The sequence below is a fragment of the Anabrus simplex genome, chromosome 2 (genome assembly GCF_040414725.1).
Source record: "Anabrus simplex isolate iqAnaSimp1 chromosome 2, ASM4041472v1, whole genome shotgun sequence".
Lineage (NCBI taxonomy): Eukaryota > Metazoa > Arthropoda > Insecta > Orthoptera > Tettigoniidae > Anabrus > Anabrus simplex.
Genome location: NC_090266.1, coordinates 1,121,122,033 through 1,121,144,332, shown reverse-complemented (window position 1 = coordinate 1,121,144,332; position 22,300 = coordinate 1,121,122,033). Strand labels below are relative to the sequence as shown.

Below are 22,300 nucleotides of genomic sequence, written 5' to 3'. Positions count from 1 at the left end.
CTAAAATGTAATTTTTAAATACCTATGTCATTGGTCCTATCGAAAAGTACTACATAACAAATGTTATAGAGAATACAATTTCCGGTCATTTATGTTTTATTTAGTTTTAACGTACCGACTATGATAAGAGTGGTATTACAGAGTCGGAAGAAAACTAAATGTGAAGGTCTACAATATCGTAAGCGCATAATATTGATCAACAATAACATTACGTTGATCATTGTTTGTTGTGATGTTCTTTGTCTCTTATGCTGCCTCTCAACTCCAATAGATGGGATTACTACTGCGTACCGAGTATAACAGCCTGACTGAATATTGGCGGGAAATAGCCAGGGAGTTCGAAAACTTTATTCTTTAGCATGCCATTCCTCTGGTTGATGCATTTTCTGATACAGCTGATACGTAACACACAGTGATACATCATAGTATTCTAGCTATTCTATCCCTACTCTGACGCGCTGTTTTGAATGAGCAGTGGGCATACTTAAGGCAGAGGCTCACTTAGTAGAGTAGTAGTAGTAGTAGTAGTAAAATAGGTAAACAGAATTTAATGAAAATCGGTATATAGAGTCGGGGCATGGTCTAGAATAACAATTAGGGCTATTCCAAATTATAGGAGCACAATTCACTAAATAACTCAAAGTTCAACCCTGAAAAGAGCCTTTGCTTAAGAAAAGCTTCTTCCTCTTCATTTTTATTAAATTCTACATTCATTTTATTCCAAATTAGCAGTGAAGAGGCGGTTTCGCCTCTGGCTTGGAGGAAAAAATTCCCTCCAAGTCAGATAGATTTTTCTGCCGCCAGTGTAGTGAATTGATACTTCCCGACTCATCGGTAAAAATGCATAGTTTTTGCCCTGGGAGTCGCCACTATTCGACCCTCTTCCCACCGAAAAGGGACGAAAAGTGTTCACGGCCCACGGCAGTCTGCGCCTTGGTCATTCCAGCTCTGGAACTTTGGACTGTTAGATTGGCAGCGCAGTCCTGTTCGTTGAAAGTGAGGAAATGTGTGGTTTTCCATTTGATCGAGTATTTCATATGAAAGCATTGCTCTTTATTGCGTCATTCCTACTGACGTCATTGTAATGTATGTTCATTCCAGTTGGGAAAACCACTAAGACAGTCTTTCTGAGGATGTAAAAAGGCAGGTGGAGAGTGAGTGTTTACAATTATAATGAAAGCTCCCCAACCTAATTGTGACTCATGGTATGCAAGAGGGTATATCATTCATTACAGTGAGAATTCCCTAACTCAGTCTTCATATGAGAAAAGATGTTTGACTTCCCCGTCGCGTTGATAGGGTAACGCTAAGAGCTATGCAATTTCATACAATCTTGCTCACAACGTGTCCACTACCTAACCTAGAATTCTGCATACAATGTAGAATTCCGTAGCGAAGCACGGGTACATCAGCTAGTTTCATCTGTAGTGCCCTTGCGACTGATTGTGGCTGCAGAAACGTCCGGGACCAACGAGGAAATCGTAATTTGGCAGAATAGAAGGTGTTCATCTACTACATTTTGTAGGCCTATCAAATTTCAGTTTGCACACGAAACTGATGATCTTTCCAAGTCTGAAAGAACTCACATAGAAAAGCAAATTAAGGACTTACAATCAACGAAATACACGTTCAAAGACACAGTTATAGAAACAACTCACAATGGTGGACGGGAAAGTATGCAACGCTCTGGCAGAAATCACGTTTACACAACGTTGCTATATTTGTGGTCTTTCTTCGAAGAATTTTAATGATATCACACAAGTTTAAAATGTTGAAGTAAGTCCTAACAATTTCGGATTTGGGTTATCAGTGCTTCACGCATGGATGAGGTTTTTAGAATGCATTGTACACCTTTCTTATAAACTACCTCTGAAAAAGTGGCAAGCGCGGTGACTACAAAATAAACAATTAGTTGCTGAGACAAAAAAGAAAACACAGAAGGAGTTCAGAAATGAAATGGGTTTACACATTGAAAAGCCTAAGCCTGGGTTTGGAAGCAGTAATGATGGCAACATTACTAGGCGTTTCTTTTCTGACCCAGAAAAATCAGCATACCTATATTACAGATATCCAGTGAACACACCAGAGCAACCGACAAATTTAGATCATATGCTTTGGATACTGCTAAATTATTTATTGAGGAGTACCCTTGGTACCCAATGCCAACAACCGTTCACAAAATTTTGATTCATGGATCCGAAGTAATTTCCAGTGCTTTGCATCCTATTGGACTATTAAGTGAAAAAGCACAAGAAGCCAGCAATAAAGTGTTCAACAGGTATACAGAACGTTTCACAAGAAAAATGTGCCGAGAGAAGACGAATCAAGATGTGCTTAATAGGCTCCTGATTGCATCTGACCCATACATCTCATGCATGAACGAATTACACACTACAAAAAAGACATCTTTCGATAAGGAAGTGTTAGACATGTTGCTGCCAGTTCAGATTCTCACTAAAAGCATCTACTGTATATACAGTGTTTATTAGGTATGTACAATAAATGAAGCTGTTATTTTGTTATAAAAATGTGTTTCTGTCACTTAAGTTACTTAATATACCGTTCGCATAATTTTTGCCATCTTTTCCCCCGTTCTGCCCCACTGTGCGACGGTGGGATAGGAAAGGGCTAGGACTGGGAAGGAAGCGGCCGTGGCCTTAATTAAGATACAGCCCCAGCATTTGCTTGGTGTGACGAAATAAATGGGCACTGAAATACAGACTGAGCACTAATCAAACATTAAAGTAGTGATTGGTCGCAGTGCGATGCGAAGGCTAAGAAACAACGAATAATAGGAAGAGGAACACTCTGTGGACTCTTAATGTCTCGTGAATAGGTACAAATTAAAACACAGTACAGTTAACATCTTGTCTAGAATACCGTACCTACCGGGCGAGTTGGTTGTGCGGTTAGGGGTGCGCAGCTATGAGCTTGCATCCGGGAGATAGCGGGTTCCAACCCCACTGTCGGCAGCCCTGAAGATGGTTTTCCGTGGTTTCCCATTTTCACACCAGGAAAATGCTGGGACTGTACCTTAATTAAGGCCACGGCCGCTTCCTTCTCATTCCTAGGCCTTTCCTATCCCATCGTCGCCATAAGACCTACCGGTATCTGTGTCGGTGCGACGTAAAACAAATAGTAAAAAAAGAAAAATACCGTACTTCATGAAATCATTTTTTTAAATCATTGACATTATGGCATTTCTTTTAAAGATGCAATATATAATATCTTCTTCTCCTTCTTTATCTGTTTACCCTCCAGGGTCGGTTTCTTCCTCGGACTCAGCGAGGGATCCCACCTCTAACGCCTCAAGGGCAGTGTCCTTTAGCTTCAGACTCTGGGTCGGGGATACAACTGGGGAGGATGACCAGTACCTCGCCCAGCGGCCTCACCTGCTATGCTGAACAGGGACCTTGCGGGGGGATGGGAAGATTGGAAGGGATAGACAAGGAAGAGGGAGGGAAGCGGCCGTGGCCTTATGTTAGGCACCATCTCGGCATTTGCCTGGAGGAGAAATGGGAAACCATGGAAAACCACTTCCAGGATGGCTGAGGTGGGAATCGAACCCACCTCTACTCATTTGACCTCCCCAGGCTGAGTGGACCCCGTTCCAGCCCTCGTACCAACTCTCAAATTTCGTGGCAGAGCTGGGAATCGAAACCGGGCCTCCGGGGATGGCAGCTGATCACACTAACCACTACACCACAGAGGCGGACCAATATATAATATACAATGCGTAATTTGTAATTTTTGGTAAATAAAGCTGTTCAGATGATAGAATCGTTGGCCTTTTAAGCCCATGTTGGCGGGTTCATCCTGGCTCTCTCCGATGGAATTTGAAGGTGTTCAAATATGCCATCCTCGTGTCGATGGATTTACTACAACGTAATTCAAATCCTGCACGACAAAATTCCGGCAACTCGGCGTCTCTGAAACCCGTAAAGGTGGCGGGTGGAACGTAAATCAATAACATTATGATTACTTTCTGTGTAATTATTCTGCTTCTCGTTTTCCTAGTAAGCCCCTTTAGTGTTGAAATGAAATGGAGTGTGGCTTTTAGTGCCGGGAGTGTCCGAGGACATGTTCGGCTCACCAGGTGCAGGTCTTTCGATTTGAGTCCCGTAGGCGACCTGCGCGTCATGATGAGAATGAAATTATGATGAAGACGACACACACAGCCAGCCTCCGTGCCAGAGAAATTAACCAATGGTGTTAAAATACCTGACTCTGACGGGAATCGAACCCGGGACCCCTGTTACCAAAGGCCAGCACGCTGACCATTTCGCCATGGAGCCGGACTCCTTTAGTGGTTCTTGGGATTCAATCAGCCTTTGTGTTTGAAACTCAACATACCTTTCTAAAAGGTAAAATGAAAAAAGCCCCTTTAATGAAGCACATCAAGTCCCGTTTCATGATACGGGGTCAGGGATGAAGCGAGATTAAATGATATGGCATGTTTTACGGCCCGATGCCCTTTCTGACGCCAACCTCAACTGAGGATCTAATGAAAATGAAATGAATGATGGTGACTGAAATTGGGTAAGGAGGTGAAAGTTATCGGCTATGACCAACGAATAGGAACTGTCCCGGCATTAACCTGGAAGTGAAAATGGGAAACCACAGAAAACCATTCTCAGGACAGCCGACGGTGGGGTTCGAACCCACGCGTCTCCCAAATGCATAACTTCTCTCCATAGCCGTAGCAGCCACGCACAGAAGTACAGCAAATGACAAATTTCGATAATTGCACCCAAGTAAATATTGACCCAGAAAGGGCACTAACCTTTCGCCAATATTTTTACTCTTAACAGGTCAGTATCTCCATTGGCAATTAGCATTGGACACGTGCGAATTCTACGCGAATAGCCTATCGCCGCATGTTTTTCCAGAATAATTGCGTAGTCAGCAATATTTTGTGGTACAGAATGCTAATAGATTTTTATAAGATGATTTCTGCTTAATGATTGTCTGTTCTGGGATGACATATGGTCAATGACTCTTGCGTACTTTTTAATTCCCTGGCTGATATGGTATTTAATTTCCGGCAGACGGCCGTCGGCCACTGGTCGCTGCGTGAACCTCGACCTTGACAATGCGCAGGCGCGCCAAACATTGTGTATTGAAACACAAGGCCGAGTGATGTTGTATGAGTTTTTCATTTAAATGATTCAATTATTTACGTGACATTTATGGAAATTATGACATAAATATTGTTGTGGTGTAAGTGCTTCTGTATGGATATTATTTGGACATGAAATCAGATTTCTAAGGTAAGATTTAACTGACGCTCCTACGTGATTGAAGTATCTTTGGGCACTATTTAGGAAAAAAGGAAGGAAGATTATATCTGCACTCTACTTTCTTCGTAGATTACTAGCACATGATTGGATCTGAGCTGAATTTTCTACGTATATGTTATGGAAGGATGTTGGGGAATGTCTCCCAAAATATGCCAATGACGAATACTTTTGCAATGTTAGCAACCTCTTCCTAGTCATAAGAAATGTTTGCAATTAATTGTAGTTTTATTCTATTCCGATTTTCTTCAACGAACCATATATATTGCTGATACAGTTGTGCTTGTAAAGCGCGAGTGTATTTGCTGGAAAACGACCGACATCTAGCTGGAAAAAGAAAAAAAAAGAACAAACCAAGATCCAAGGACGTTGTGCTGTTCATATTGTATTGTGTTATTTATCCATCAATATCTTGCTTGTCAGTTTACAAGAGGTTAGGGAGAGGCACACTTCTGGTTACTAGCCACAGCCACGCATTACCAACTGTTGCGTTCGAATGTGCCGTATCTTGATATTCGAATCTGAATTTTGCACCTACAGTATTCTTCTCAAATGTTGCCAAAAAAGAAAAAAGAAGTTAGGTCTGTTTAGTTAGCAAACTGAAATATGTTTAACCTTTTCTCCCATTAAGATTGTAATTTTACCTATTGGAATACTGGCCTGCCATGAAAGAAATTAGAATCAACTTAGAATTACCATGGAATTGTCCGTCATCCTGGCAGTATAAGATGCCCGAATTTCCTCTTTTCTATGCCTGTTAGCATTTACCTTTCATATTCATTTGTAATTGTAAGGATCAAAAGTATCTTCTTTTATCTTTTCTTGTGCAGGTTCATCCTCAATTGACATCATTTCTATGTTTTTTAGTTCTCAGAACAAGCAAATTTGATAAAATTATTTTTGGTTTAAAAATAAGTTGGCCAGCAGAGCCCACTTTTTGGATTCGACTAGGACACTGGACTTCACACTTATTGTGTGCTTACCCAGTTATGGTGAACTGATTCATGGTATGTTGGGTTAGAGATGGTCAGTCCTTCAACACTCTTTGTAAAATTCTTCATTCAGTTTACAGTTGGTCAGAACAGTAGGGCCTAAGCTTTATTTCATGTATGAGCACTTAGGTGGCAAGAAATGACAAATTATTCTTATGTTGGCAAGCTGTAGCCTACCTGTTAACTTATTTTCTGTAAATGTTGATGGATGTCGCTAGGAGATCCCATCTTTCTGAACTAAATCCCTCCCCCTCCTTCCCCGATCTGGGAAGAATGAACCCGTAATTTCCAGTAGCATATATAATACCAACTAGGCATACTGTCTTCGCAGAACAATGCTCTAGGTAGCAATTCAGTATTTCCTGCTTGGTGATATCAGGGTTGTCCTTTGAATTCCATGTACTAAAACTGTGATAACAGTTTCAACAGTTGCATTGATAAGCTGATATTACTGGTTATTAGGCTTACTTGTGCCTCCGTAGCATAATGTTTAGCGCTTTTAGCTGCCGTCCTCTGGGGCCTGGGTTCAATTTCTGGTACTACCTGAGATTTAAGAATAGCAGGAGGGCTGGTACGATATTAAAATGGTATATGTAGCTCGTTTCCATTGGGGATATGACTGAAAAGTGCTGCACCACCTAGGGACAAGGACACGAGTGTATGTTTTTTACTTGCACTGCCATATGAATGTACTAAAATATTATAATCATTGCCATTTAAATTGAAGTGACATACCAGTACATACCAGATATGGAAAGTCTTATGTGCTGTTACATGGTTTCTTTCTCCTTATAAGCTTGTTGTAAGATGTACCAATTTCCATTTTCTTATGCTATTCTATGCCTTTGCTGGCAAGATCTAGTGTTTACAGTGCACTATGTCTTCTGGTATGGGCTTGAACAATTTTGTTACTTTCATTGACCTGTCTTAATTCTCATCCTTGGCTTTGACAGTATGAATTAGACTGAGGTATGAGCGATGCTAGTAATGTCATTCCTTAAATAGCCAGTATCTGCTCTGAATGATGTGAATGGGAAACTACCTCACTCCCCATTGCACTAGCACTGAGGTTTCAGCCAGCCTTTGGCTGAGGACTCTACTGTCATGCTATACTACTTGGATATACATTCATGTTAAAAAATTAAGAATATTTGGTAAAACTTTACTAATGGGGGTGGAAAATAAAGGCTAGGAAACAAACACGTAGTAACACGCCACACAAGGCTGCCAACTTAAGTGTAGCTTGTGTGACAAGACCACTGGTCTAGATAGGTTAGACCATTCATCTCAGGGCAAGCAAAGGGGGTCAGCCATGAAGTGCCCCACAGGCCTCTGGTATCCCCTGTGACAGTATTGGCTTGTGATATTACCAGTCTTCTTCTTCAAGTTCCACATCCGGTCCCCCAGAGTTGACGATCACCCTCGAGGAAGCACCCCTTTCTTTAACCAACTTGAAGAATTGTTCATTGTTGTTGATGCAAGTCCAGTCTTTGATATTTTGGAGCCGTGACGGTGGTGGTCTACCAGCTCCTTGCGTGTCTTCTATCTTTCCTTGTAATATGAGGTAGTGTATGGCTGTGTCTGGTAACCAGAAGTGTGCCTCTCCCTAAACTCTTGTAAACTGACAAGCAAGATATTGATGGATAAATGACACACTACAATATTAACAGCACAACGACTGCGCGAGTTGGCCGTGCGGTTAGAGGCGCGCGGCGTGAGCTTGCATCTGGGAGGTAGTGGGTTCGAATCACACTGTCGGCAGCCCTGAAGATGGTTTTCTGTGGTTTCCCATTTTCACACCAGGCAAATGCTGGTGCTGTACCTTATTAAGGCTACGGCCGCTTTGTTCCAACTCCTAGGCCTTTCCTATCCCATCGCCACCATAAGACTTATCTGTGTCGGTGCGACGTGAAGCCAATAGCAAAAAAAAAAAAAAAAAAAAAAAAAAAAGCAACACAGCACAATGTCCTTGTTCTGTATCTATCTGTGAAGCAATCCTGACTTTTACGTATGATCTCTGAGGATCGAATTAAGAAGGACAAGCCCACATTATTGGCGTTTGTAGATCTAGAAAAAGCATTCGATAATGTTGATTGGATCAGGTTATTTGAGATCCTGAATGTGATCGGGATCAGATACCGAGAACGAAGAATTATGTACATTCTGTATAAAAATCAGTCTGCAGTGATAAGAATCGAGGGCCTTGAAAAAGAAGCAGCAATCAAGAAAGGGGTGAAGCAAGGTTGCAGCTTGTTCCCCTTCTTTTCAGTGTTTATAGAAAACAGGCAGTAAAGGAAATCGAAGAAGAATTTGGGGAGGGAATCACAATCCAAGGAGAGGAATCAAAACCCTGAGATTTGCTGATGATATTTTACCTGAGACTTCAGAAGATCTGGAGAAATTACTGAATGGTATGGATGGAGTCCTAAACAAAAGTAATGGAGTGCAATCGAACAAAGTCAGGTGATGCAGGTAATATTAGATTAGAAAATGAAGTATTACAGGCAGTAGACTGTTACGGAGTTATCCGTGGAAGGCAGAGGTGAAAGAAGGTGCGGGCTGGAATGGGTCTAAGTACAAAGCTGAAAGATGAATTAAAATTTCAATAAAGGTTATATTTTCAGAACTTACCAATTTTCATATAGACTTTCAAAATTCAACAAGTAACAAATCAACAACAAGCCAAAATCAGGTACAAGGTATAATTTATAAACCAGAGCACGAAAGCACAAGTTTTAGGGGATCATTACAAGATCTGGGCTACGAACCCCAAGTTTTATAATTCCTGAGCTCTCAGCTCACAACCACAAATTACCAAAGGGCAGAAAACCTCTAATTACATGGAGCACTTGCTCCCACCTAGTAATGTCAAACCTCCTAGAGGCACCTTTCAAAACACCGGAAAGAGCTGACCCGCTCTCAATCTTTCAAGCCTATTAAAGGCAATACTATACTTTACAATCACTTGCCATCAAGGCTCAACTTACAAGAATTAAACAGGGATATCTCGTACCCAGCCTACAGGGCCTTAAAAGAAAAGAACAGAATAATTAAATGGCCCAAAATACCAAGATGAATGGAAGCGTTGCTTGCACTCCTACATGAAACTTTATAAAACCTAAGGGGCACTCAGCCGATGACACAGGGGCTATTCCCAAAGTAGGGAGGTGACTCGTATAAGAAAAAATTTTAACACATTAAGAAGAGAAGAAAATCGGTTATGAAAACGTAGTCACCTCAAATCAAATAAAAAATGGGCCGATGACCTTCGATGTTAGGCCCCTTTAAACAACAAGCATCATCATCGTCATCAAATCAAAAATGAAGGGGAGCTCGAGAGGGTAAAGCACTCTCTATCCCTGATTTACAGTTAAAGTAATAAGAAAATTTTACATAAGCCGGCACTAAGTTACATTTTTAGACAGGTAGGTTACATTGAAAAGGTTTCGGACCTTCCCCGAGGGTTAAACTTCTGAGCTAGCAAGAAATAAAGATGTTAAACGCCATTACCTTTGTTGAAGAGCTGCTGCCTGAAGGAGAGGCGCTACCCGCCCCCTGCTATACTTCCATACACTAAGCTAGATGTTGTTGAAGTGGCCGAGAGCCAGGAAAATCAGCAGTTTTTATACTCTCGGGGAAGATTCGAGAGCTTTCATGAATAATTAAGACACACCCACAGTCGTTTATTGGGTAGCTTACAGTTACCCATCAAAATTGGAGAAGAAAGACACAATTGGCTGAAAATTAATGACAGAAATTATTGATTGGCTAACTTCAAAACTGGCAGAAAGAAAAGATTTATATTGCCAACCCACAAATGAAAGAACGAAATTTAGTAAAGAACAAACTTATGAATACAAAATTTCTTCAAATAAAGTTCCTTCACTTCGCACCAGGGTGCATGATCATAGTTTTTTTTGTAGAGACAGCTGTGAGAGAATTTCCACACTTCTTGATAATTAGTAAACAAAAGCAGTTCGAAATTAACACAGCGACATCTTCTGAGAAACTGTTGAGATAATTCAGTTTTTAAAGTTAAGATGTTCTTCTGTAGGGGAGTACTTTAAGGCGGAAAGTTCAAAAGTGCGGCGTAGAGGTGTACCAACCGGTACAGACCCCCCCCTCCCAAATGTCCTTCCCTGGGGTGACACAGAAGAAGTTGACAAATTATTTTCCAAAACAAAATTCCAAGTTTTTTTGTTTAACCAAAATTAATCATCACTTGAAGAAAATTTCTGCTTCCTTGCAATTAGATTTGTGGGAGAATGAGGCATTAAGAATTTTCAAAGTCTTGTACAGGAATTTTGAAAAACCATTTAAAGCATCAAAACATTTTTTAAGTCTCCTTTGTTTTGAAATAGATAGTTAGGAGTTAGTTGAAGTCCGACTTGAGAGTGTCTTTGTTGCCGTAGAATGACAACCACACAATGAAAATTTTGACAGCAAGACCAGCCGCCGCTGCCGATGTCCAGTCGAGGTCCTCCGGACCCCTCAAGTACCCTGAGATACCTCTCTCCCGCACTATGAGAGGGGTAGTCGTGTTGAAGGACGCCGCAGATGCGAAGTTTGTTTACAGTCCCCAGATAAGCTTGCGGTCGGTGCGCCGCATTTCAGCCTGTGCCGGGAGATAGCCTCCGGCGGGCCATACACAGAAAGACATCACAGGAGTGGAGTGGGCCCTTACCCCACCACAGTGGCGGTAAGGCGACGAACGGCTGCGGGGTACTGAAACAGTAAGATCTCGGGGGCAGAAAATTGTTGTTGGTAACTTGTGCATTAGGGTACGATCTTGTTGGTGAGGCTGAGGGGCCAGCGGCGTGGAAATTTTTTTTTAAAGCAAAAAGCTTGGTAATGGCCGCAAGGAAGGGACAGCAGAGTAACCATAGGAGAAGGTCTTACATACTTATACAAGGTAGATGAGAAAACAAAGGGCAGAAGGCCTAAGATTTAGCGAAAAATATAACCTTCAGAGTTCCAGCAAAATGTTAATGATTAAGTTAACAAGGGTTTTACACAGGCTTAATCTGTGAAATATGGACCCTAAAGATCCTCTCGGTGGCTGGATTGCTCATGTTACCGGAGTTAAGAAATCCAAAACGGTGCACGGCCCATGAAATCTGGGAGCAATCGTGCCCGCGGGAACAAATTTTTTGACCATAAATTGGTCTTCTACCTTTAAATTGGTGGGCCTCCGTCCACGATCATATCTTTCCCTAACCTTTTCATGAGAAATTTTAAGATTGGCCTTAGTCTTCTTCCATAGATCTCTAATATTATCTGGATCTATTGTCTCAGGTGGAATATCACTAAGAGACCAAAGGTTAGAGAGCGGCGTGTTGGGAACAAACTTAAACATCAATGACGCTGGAGTGAATTTATGAGATTCATGAACCGCCAAATTCAAAGCGAAGGCTAACCAACGCAGGGACATGTCCCACCTGGAGTGATCGTCATGATGATAGGCAATAAGAGCCAATCTCAGATTACGGTTGACCCGTTCAGCCAGAGATGGTTGAGGATAGTACGCTGAGGTTGTTACATGTGAGATGGATAAATCAAAACAGAATTTACAGAAGAGATTGGAGGTAAAGGCTTTAGCATTGTCAGAAACAATATATTGACACGGACCAAAAGAAGCAAAGATGGAATTTAAAGAAGAAATGGTGGACTGAGTGGTAGCCAGCTTAGTCGGAAATAGCCAGGGAAATCTTGTGAAACCATCTACACACACAAGGATGAATTTGTTGGCATTCCCCTTTGATTGGGGGAAGGGTCCTACGTAGTCAATATAGAGGCGTTCCATGGGGCGCGACGCTTGATGAGAAGACAATAGCCCTTGCTTAGTGGACATGGTGGGTTTACTAAGCCAACAAGATTTGCAGGCTTTTACTAATTCACAAATTTCACCGTCCATACCTTTCCAAATGAACATATCTCTGATCTTTTCTCGGGTTTTAAAAATGCCTAAGTGCCCCCCTAATGGGGTCTCATGGTAGTATTTGAAGATTATAGGTACAAGGACAGCTGGAACCACAACTTTCATCTTCTTATCCTGCCCCGATGGGCAACATAAAACATAAGACCCAACTTAAGGCTTGGTTATCTGTCTCCAAGTCAAACTTGACATGTTCCAGATAGAGGCGGAACTTTTCTAGCGCAAATAAGACTGCCAAACCTTCATGTTCATAAATGGAATACTTGGCTTCTTGAGCCGATAGTGTCCTAGATGCATAGGCGATGGGTCGCCTTCCGAGTTCAGTCTCTTGAAGAAGGACTGCAGCCATCGCCGCTGATGACGCGTCGGTTTGGACGATGAATTTCTTCGAGAAATCAGGCATAGGCAGGACAGGGGCATTACAAAGCGCTAATTTGAGGTCTTCGAAAGTGGCTTGTTGAGAAGGTCTCCACTCAAATTTGACGCCTTTCCTACGGAGCAAGTTCAAGGGCGCCGCTCTATTAGTGAAGTTAGGAATAAATTTCCTGAGGAAATTCACCATGCCAATGAATCTGGCAATTCCTTTGATGTCCTTGGGAGGTTGGAAATCACGGATGACCTGTGTTCTAGAATGATCTACTGCGACACCATCGGGCGACACAATATGCCCTAGAAATGACATGGAAAGCTTAGCGAAAGCAACTTTGGACAACTTCACCGTTAACCCAGCCTTACGAAGGCGACTCAGGACCTCTTTCAGATTTTCTAGATGTTCTTCAAAGGTCTCAGAAAATACGACGACATCATCAAGATAATGGTATAAATACTCGACTTTGATGTGTGGAGAAGACCCTGTCTAGCAGTCTCGTAAGCACAGCTGCTCCCATGGGGAGCCCGAAAGGCACGCGGTTGTACTCATACAAGTTCCAATCCGTGGCAAAAGCTGTAAGGTGTTTGGATTCTTCGGCTAGAGTGATCTGATTATATGCCTGACTAAGGTCTAAGACGAATATTGTTATTTGAGTAGTAAAATGACTAAAGATGGCAGAAGTAAGGAGGGTATAAAATGCAGACTAGCTTAAGAAAAGAAATTAGCTCACTTTGAACCTTGTTATAGGAATTAGAAACATGTTTTTTGAAGACTTTTGTCTGGAGCATGGCATTGTACGGAAGTGTAACATGGATGATAACTAGCTTAGAAAGAAAGATAACAGAAGCTTTTGAAATGTGGTGTTATAGAAGAATGCTGAAGGTGAGATGGATAGATTGAATCATGAATGAAGAGATACTGAATCGAATTGGCTAAATTTGATGAGAAGAAGAGATAGAAATCAAACCAGTCAATGGACTGATGACTCTAACAACAAGATGTATCTGTCCGAAAACTTACAATGTTCATTAATTAAGCTAGTAGGACAATTATACTCAATTTTAATGCTACATATTGTTACATATTTTGTCCAATACTACATGCAGTATTTTAAAGGTAATCACACATTTTTACATAAAGCGATCATATGTGCTAAATGCTTGACAAAATTAATTGGATGTTATAAAATATTGATATTGATGCTTTCACGGCCCGTACTTATAGACATGATACTGTATAGGCTTTTGGGCTTATGCCGTGTCAAGAAAATAAGGTGAAATTCTTTACGTTTCGCAGAGAACTGTGCTCTGCGTCATCAGAAGAAAATCTCGACTGTCCACGAGAAAGGCAGTATCATGTTTATAAAATATTATTTGAAGTTGAAATTTATCAGTATGTTAATAGAATGCATGTTCCTGATTTCATGACATGATAGGTCAACTACTCAGGTATAACCGGGTATTTCCCAGCTTAACCTTTCACCTAGCAGTTCGTAATTAGCTGTGGAAAATGTAGCTGATTGACAGGTCTCGTAATAGGTTCTTCACCCTATCACCTGAATGCAGCTAACTTTTACAGTTATCTTTAATTGTTAGCTGGCTTTACAAGAATGTGGAAATGACAAAGTGTCTGAAGGCAATTTACTAATTCAGCGGTGTTTACAGTAATTGGTAGTGGGATGGCCATTTGAAGCAGGCCTAATTCATGGATGTTATGTATAGTCGCGGAGAGTAGTTCAGTTCCGTAGGTTCAGTCTCAGTTGTAGTGTGAGCAATTAAGTATTTCAACTAAGGTGGGTCCAGCCCATGTACTTTAGTTGTGAAAATTCGTTCCTGGTAACTATGGATGGTGCCTTTACTTCATATGGAAAAGTGGTGTTGTGTCGAGTGTGTGTGACAAAAAAATTAGCCTGTGAAATCCCAACTAGAACAGCACACACAAAGTGTACCTTACAACAAAAATAAGCAGTTGCTTTCAGTAAAAAAAGCAGACTGCAGAAAGATTCTTCTCTAAGTGAATGCGTGAAGCCATAATCTCAACAAATATACCATGGAAGAAAGTTCAGCTGCCAAAATACTACTCTTTTCTTGAGAAGTACTGTTGTTGCCAAGTTCCTGACGAATCTACACTTCATAAGAGATATCTTGATGCCTGCTACGATAACGCCGTAGAGTCCATTAGAACGGAAATAGGCTCTTCTTACATCTGGATATCTATGCATGAAAACACCAATGATTTAGGCCGATACATTGCAAACTTGGTTGTGTGAAAGCTTAGTTCGGACAGCGCATCAAAGCCGTATATCATTGCCAGTAGAATTCTAGAACACACATATCATGCAATAGTTGTCTGATTCGTTAGGTAATTGCAGAGTAAAAGTATTGTGGCCTGGAAGTGTACAAGAAGAAAGAGTTCTTTTAATGTACACTGACTCAGTAGCCTATATGTTGAAGGCTGCAACCACACTTAAAATATTTTGTTCCCGCCTCATCCATTTCATGTGTTTAGCCCATGCTATTCGCCGAGTTGCAGAAGAGCTACAAGTCAATGAACTTGTTTCTTCAACCAAGAAGGTGTTTGTGAGGGCACCCTTATGTGTACAGGCTTACTGGGAGCTACTACCATGAGTGATATTTCCTCCACAGCCCACATAGCATGATGGGGTGCTTGGATAAGGGCAGTTAATTTCTGCAGTGAACACTTTCAAGATGTTAAGACTGTTGTTGACTCTTTCCTTTCTTAGTCAGGCCTATCAGTGAGGGATACATAAAAAATCTTGCAGAATCCTAAAATTGCTTGCGATGTTGCGTACATCAAATCTATCTTTGGTTGAATTCCTTGAAACATTGACAAGTTGGAAACGTATGGACTGTCGCTCATGGAATCGATGGACATCATCTGTGATGTGAAAAATAAACTGAATGCTGTTCATGTGTCACTAGGTGCAAAAGGCATGAATAATTTTCAATCAGTTCTTGAGAGAAATCCAGGTTTCACCAGTATACTGTTAGCCAGGTCCTCAGAGGAGAGTCACAAGAAACTCCAACAAGACATCACTCCCAGACACATCCATTTACTGAAGTATGCACCAGTGACCTCGTGTGATGTCGAGCGATCATTTTCAGTGTACAAGAACATAGTTTTCAATCACCGATGGAATTTACTCTTAATAATATGGAGAAATACCATGTAACATGCACCGCTTTGCACCTTCATTGACTTTTACATCACAATCTAATTTGATGTCATTATTTATATTATATATGTATGTTCAGTCTTCAGCCCTAAGGCTGGTTGGATCTTCAACAGCTCCAACATCAGCTGTCATAGATGGCCTAGGCACTACTGACGAGGTGTACTAGGGAAATGAGGAGCGAGGTAGTTTCCCGTTGCTTTCCTCACCGAGCCAGAAGTTGCAGTTACATTTATCAGTCTGCCAAGCCCACTGAAATGCATGCACCAACTGACCCTATGAGCAACATTTTCACACCATTCATAGTAGGGACTAGCTGCAGAAGGAATAGCATTACTAGCATTGCTCATACCTCAGTCACTTTCATCTTGTCAAAGCCAAGGGTAAGACGGAGACAGATCAATGAAAGTAACAAAATTGCTGTAGCCCATACTGGAAGACGTAGTGCACTGTAAACACTAGGTCCTGCCAACAAAGGCATATATATTATATATGTATATATATTTTCATTCAGTAGTATAGATCCCTTTTGCGGCGCTCACAGGTAACCGATCGTGACAAATGAGCATTTTAAAGAAAGAGAATAGACACTGGCAGTGATGAATTGCACTCTCATTTCATAATTATTGATAATTTCTTTAAAATATGATTTAAAAAATGTAAGAAGTGTACAATTTGCAAATACTGTTGCTGTAGGAAAACTCGCTGGAACTCTTGTTTTTTATGTCATTTTGACATACTGTAATTATCAGTTAAGAAAAGAATGATAGTAAAACAAAAAAATTACTTCCAGAACATTCGTCAGTATAATAATGCACTCGCATTTGCTTCTGTTCAATTGGATACCATAAATGTTAAAAAAATCAAAGATTACATTAAGTGGTAAGTAAGACTTTCTAACATTGCATTGATTTGTGTATTCCTTAGTCTACCAGTAGCTCACCAGGCGACTACTCCATCACATACTTTATGAACATGCAAGATTTCCCGCACGGGTCCCCTAGTTTGTTTAAAATTACCCTAATATTTTACATTTCATGTTCAATAAAAGTATTTTTGAAACATTTTATTAATTTTGATATTACATATTTGTACATATTTTGGTCCTCCAGTTGATATACACTGCTAGGTGGTGGTGATGTAGCATGAGCCCACTTCTTTAAGTTGAACCATAAATGTTCAATGGGATTCTTGTATCGGGACTATTTGCGGGCCACAGAATTAAAGCAGGTTCACTATCACGTTCCTCGAATCAGTCCTTCACAATCCTGGCAGTATGGCATGGCCCATTGTCCTATTGCAAATGGGTCTCACCATCAGAGAACATTGTTGACATGAATGGATGGACGTTGTTTACAATAACATCCAGATACCGGATAGCTGTTAGGGATTGGTGTAGCAGAATAATTGGCTCCAATTGTCCCATGAAAACATTTCCCAGATCATCACACCTCCACCAGCCTGTCTCCACTCGACCATGCAACCACGTGCCATAGCCTCGAATGGAAATCGGCGTATATGCGCTCACCCATTGGCGTGACGTGATGAACCAGGAATCTGGATTCATCAGACCAAGTGACTTTTTTCCAATCATCCACAGTCCAGAGACGATGATTTTGTGCACATCGATGCGCTGCTTTCAGTGGAGTGCAGACAGCATTGGGGTACAATTGGGTCGCCAACTCCTCCATCCCATAGGCAACAGTGTTTGATGAACTGTGTGCTGTGAAGGATTGGCCTGGTCATTACCATTGTACTTGTTGACAATTTCTTGAACCGTGGCCCTGTGGTCACACTGAATAATGCGCTACAGCCTCCGCTGGCCTCTCGCATCAATGAGCTGTTGTCAGAACACGGCTGGACACTGCATGGTCGTTTGCCAGTTGTTGTGCCATTTTTGATACGTGCTCACAACAGCGGCACAAGAACAGTCAACTAGCCATGCCAAGCCATCACAATTTGCCATCTATGAAATTTGGAGAGATAGGTTGCTTTTCCCATTCTGACGTCGGACACAGTACTATCAAGCCTGTAGACTTGCCCAACGTACTGTATACCATGCTACCAGCATGTAATGTGTTACTCTCCCCTTTCTAGGCATGCTAATTGTTTTCGGGTTGGGGTGGTCGTAATGCAATGGCTCATCAATGTATCTAAGGCGAGGCTAATGTAGTTTGGCATCATATAACAGTTGCCATAACAAAGAACTAAGGGAAGACAGGAGACCCAAAGGAAAGGTGGAACTGGAGGAAGGAGGGCTGGAGTACTAGCATATCTAGACTGACACACCTAGCTGATAAATTTCTCTACCATTCTACTAAATTTCATACCGGGCGAGTTGGCCGTGCGGTTAGGGGCATGCAGCTATGAACTTGCATCCGGGAGATAGTGGGTTTGAATCCCACTGTCAGTAGCCCTAAAGACGGTTTTCCGTGGTTTCCCATTTTCACACCAGGCAAATGCTGGGGCTGTACCTTAATTAAGGCCATGGCCTCTTCCACTCCTAGTTCTTTCCTATCCCACTGTTGCCATAAGACCTATCTGTGTTGGTGCAATGTAAAGCAAATAAAAAAAAAAAACAGACTAAATTTCACTCCACTGAGCTGAGAGACTCAGACATATGCTCAAGTTGGCAGGTTTGACCCCGGCTCAGTCTGGTCATCGCAATCTGCTATGCTTATTGTACCGGGTGGTACACCTCCATGCCGCTAATTCAGACTTTGCGCCAGTTGAAACTCCTCTACTGGAGGAAGTCTGAACTTTATCTACTGCGTAAATTTTCAAGTTTCCAAGAAGATGTCACTACTTGTAAATTTTGAAGTTTCTGAACTGGGTCATTTTCGAGGTATTTTTGTTTTGCCTGTAGTAAGAATTGTGGACATTCTCTTCCAGATGGCACTACTGAAGAAATACAATTATGCACCCTGGTGCGAAGTGAAAGAACTATGTTTTTATAGAAATTTTGTGTTTATAAGTTTGTTCTTTGTTAAATTTCTTTCAGTTATTGTTTATGTTGGCAATATTAACCCCTTCTTTCCGCCAGGTTTGAATTTAGCCAATCCCGAATTTCTTTAATTAATTTATGACCAATCAGGTGTATCTTCTCCAAATTGAATATGTTGCTTAACCCTAGCCAATAAAATTCTTGTGGGAGGGTGTTCTCATTCCTGAAACGCCTCGAACTTTCCGCGAGAGTATATAAACTGCTGATTTTCGGGTCTCCACGCCACTTCAGTAACATCTTTCAGTGTGTAAAGTACGTAGCAGGGGGCGGGAAGCGCCTCTTTCTTCGGGCCGCAGTTCAACCACAAGGTAATGGCCTTTTAATAACTTCTTTTCTTGCTAGCTCAGCAGTTTAACTCTCGGGGCAGGTCCGAAGCCTTTTCCATGTAACTTTCCTTTAAAATGTAAAGACACTCGGTATCTATTCTTTCTGTTTTAACTACAAATTGGGATAGAGAGTGCTTAACCCTCTCGAGCTCCCACTCATTTTGCTTCGAGGTGAACTTATTTTTCACAACCGTTTCTTCCTTAACGTAATGTAAATTGTTTCATTCTAAAGTCACCTCTTTAGTATGGGATTAGCCCTTGCAGTAACGGCCTAGTGCCAAGTAGGTTTTATATAAAATGTATTAGGAGTGCAAGAACGCCTCCTCTCAAGTTGGTATTTTTGAGGCCATGTAATTTTTGTGTTTCTTTACTTAATAGGCCTCAGTAGGTTGGGTATTTTACCCCTGTGTTTATGTCCTTAGAGGACAACTTGAAGGTGGAGTTTGGTGTGGCCTTTGTTAGGGTTAAATTTTAAGAGCGAGTTGCTCTTTCTTGAAAAAGTGCGTTGTTGTATGCCTCGAGGAGGCTTTACCGTGTAAAGAGGAGCAAGTGCTCCTAGGCATGATTGGGGACTTCTGCCCCTTTGTTGACTTCTGTATATCGTAAGGTTGGGCTTATAGCTCAAGAATTGGGTGTCTGGCTCTCGGAGCCCAAATCCTGTATTCACTGTAATTGTACTTTTTCGAATTGTGTTTTGGCTACTGTGTACCTGTTCAATTTGTTATTTCTTATTCTTGATTTTGAAAAGAAAATATAACCTGGTTAAATTTTACCTTAACCTTAATTTCGTAGTTTGAGACCCGTTCACCCCCGCACCTTCTTTCACCTCTGCTGTTCCACAGATACCTCGGAACAATAATAATAATAATAAGGTATGTCTCGGGTCACTGCAGCCACCTTGGTATTTTATAAAATTGCTCTCCACTGGATTTGAACTTTGTGAATTCATCTGTCATTGCAATAGAATGTAATATGGTATACTCTTGATTATCCGGGCTAATGACCGGGGTGAACGGCATGGATAATCAGAAAATATGGATAATCCAAAAGCGTGCGTTTATTGCAAGAAAAATGCCTTCTGTAATTAAAAAAAAATGCAGTACCATATAAAGTATGCTATAGGCTAATATGTTTATAAAGATAACTCACCCACATTATTGTGCTCTGAAGAAGTCTGTAATGGTTCTCTGCTTTTAGTTGTTCATTTGCTTCCTTACCTCGAGACGTCTTTTGCATGCGTCAAGAATGTCACCCTATTCAAACCCCCTTTGTCCCATATAATCCAACAGGGTATCTGTACACTGTAGAGCCACAGAATGAGAAACATTTCCATCACCCTCTTTTCTCCAACCTCACTTAAACTGTCAACGTCACTACCACTTACAGCACAGGCATTAGCAATGTCTTCCATCACTTAACCGTTGAAAGCCATGTTCACACAAGTCACTGAAAAACTATTTAGTTTGTAATATGTCTATATATAAATGACTGAAATAAAATAAAATATAATACTCGCCTCACGCTTGGGCATCATGTGTAATATAACTTATTATTTTCGTAATAAAATTGTACCAGGAGGTACACCTCTACGCCGCACATTTAAATCTTGCACCAATTAGAACTCCTCTACTGGAGAAACACAGAACTTGGAACTAGATCTACTTAAACTTTTCCTCAGGAGATGTCACCACCTTAATTTTGTGATTGTGAAGTTTCCAGTACTGTATAAAATGCTACGCATTTTGTTTACCATTTATCAAGAAGTTTGGACTTTCTGCAACAGATGTCTCTACAAAAACTATGATCATGCACCCTGGTGCGAAGTGAAGGAACCCTTTTTGAAGAAATTTTGTATTCTTAAGTTTGTTCTTTACTAAATTATGTTCATTCATTTTTGGGTTGGCAATATTGAACTTTTCTTTCTGCCAGTTTTGAATTCAGCCAATCCCTAATTTCTGTAATTAATTTTCAGCCTATCACAGGCTTCTTCTTCGATTTGGTGTGTAACTTTTCGCTAGCCAATAAAAGTAAGAGGGTGTGGCTTGATTATTCATGAAAGGTCTCGAACTTTCCCCGAGGGTATATAAACTGCGCATTTTCACGTCTCTTGGCCACTTGATCTACATCTAACTAAGTGTGTGTGTGAAGCAGGAGGCGGGTGGTGCCTCTTTCATCAGGCAGCAGTTCTTCAGCAAGGTAATGGCCGTTTAACATCTTCATTTCTTGCTAGCTCAGCAGTTTAACCCGCAGGAAATGTCCGAAACTTTTACCATGTAACCCACTTTTCTAAAAATGTAATTTTCTGCCGGCTTATGTAAAAACTTCATAAAATCTGTAACTGTAATTCGGGGATAGAGAGTGATGCACCCTCTCAAGCTCCCCTTCATATTGGTTTGAGGTGACTACGTTTTGTAACTGGTTTTCTTCCTTTCTCTAATGTCTTAAATTATTCTTATACGAGTCACCTCCATAGTTTGGGAATAGCATATTTAGGAGTGCAACTACACGCCTCCATTCATCTTGGTGTTTCGGGTCATTTACTTAACCTGTTCTTTTTCTGCTAAGGCCCAGTAGGTTGGGTACGAGATACCCCCGTTTCATTTGTGTAAGTTGTGCCTTGATGGCAAGTAATTGCAAAGTCTGATGTTGCCTTGAATAGGCTTGAAAAACTGAGAGCGTGCAAGTTATGAATCTCATTCCGTATTGACGGTTATCACTTTACAAAAGAAAATATTTATAAAATACTCCTATCAATACAATTCAAGTCATCTGTTAAATGAAGCAAAGTCTATACATGTTTCAGCCTAATCTCGAGGCCATCTTCAGTAGTAAAACAATGATTACATAATGTACCGGGCGGTACACCTCCACGCCGCTAATTTAAAATTTGCGCCAATTGAAACTCCTCTGCTGGAGGAAGTCTGAACTTTATCTACGGAATTAATTTTCAAGTTTCTCTGAAGATGTCACTACTGGGAAATGTTGTAGTTTCTGAACTGGGTCGTTTTCGACGCATTTTTGTTTCCCTATTGTAAGAAGTGTGAACTTTCTCTTCTAGAGGACACTACTGAAGATCAACAATAGTGCACCCTAGTGCAAAGTGAAAGAACTGTTTTTTTGGAGAAAATTTTTATTTCAAAAGTTTGTTTCTTGTTAAATTTCTTTCTGTTATCGTTTAAGTTG

At 41.0% G+C, this 22,300-nt stretch overlaps 1 protein-coding gene across 2 annotated transcripts in view; it reads left to right on the top strand.

Annotated features, from left to right (window-relative positions):
• The first annotated feature begins 5,134 nt into the window (after window positions 1-5,134).
• The window catches only part of LOC136864736 (protein halfway), a 261,173-nt gene continuing 244,007 nt past the window's right edge, over window positions 5,135-22,300 (top strand). For both annotated transcript variants that reach the window (XM_067142079.2, XM_067142078.2), the window contains exon 1: window positions 5,135-5,270. The gene's annotated coding sequence lies outside the window, so the exon portion shown is untranslated. The remainder of the gene's footprint in view (window positions 5,271-22,300) is intronic.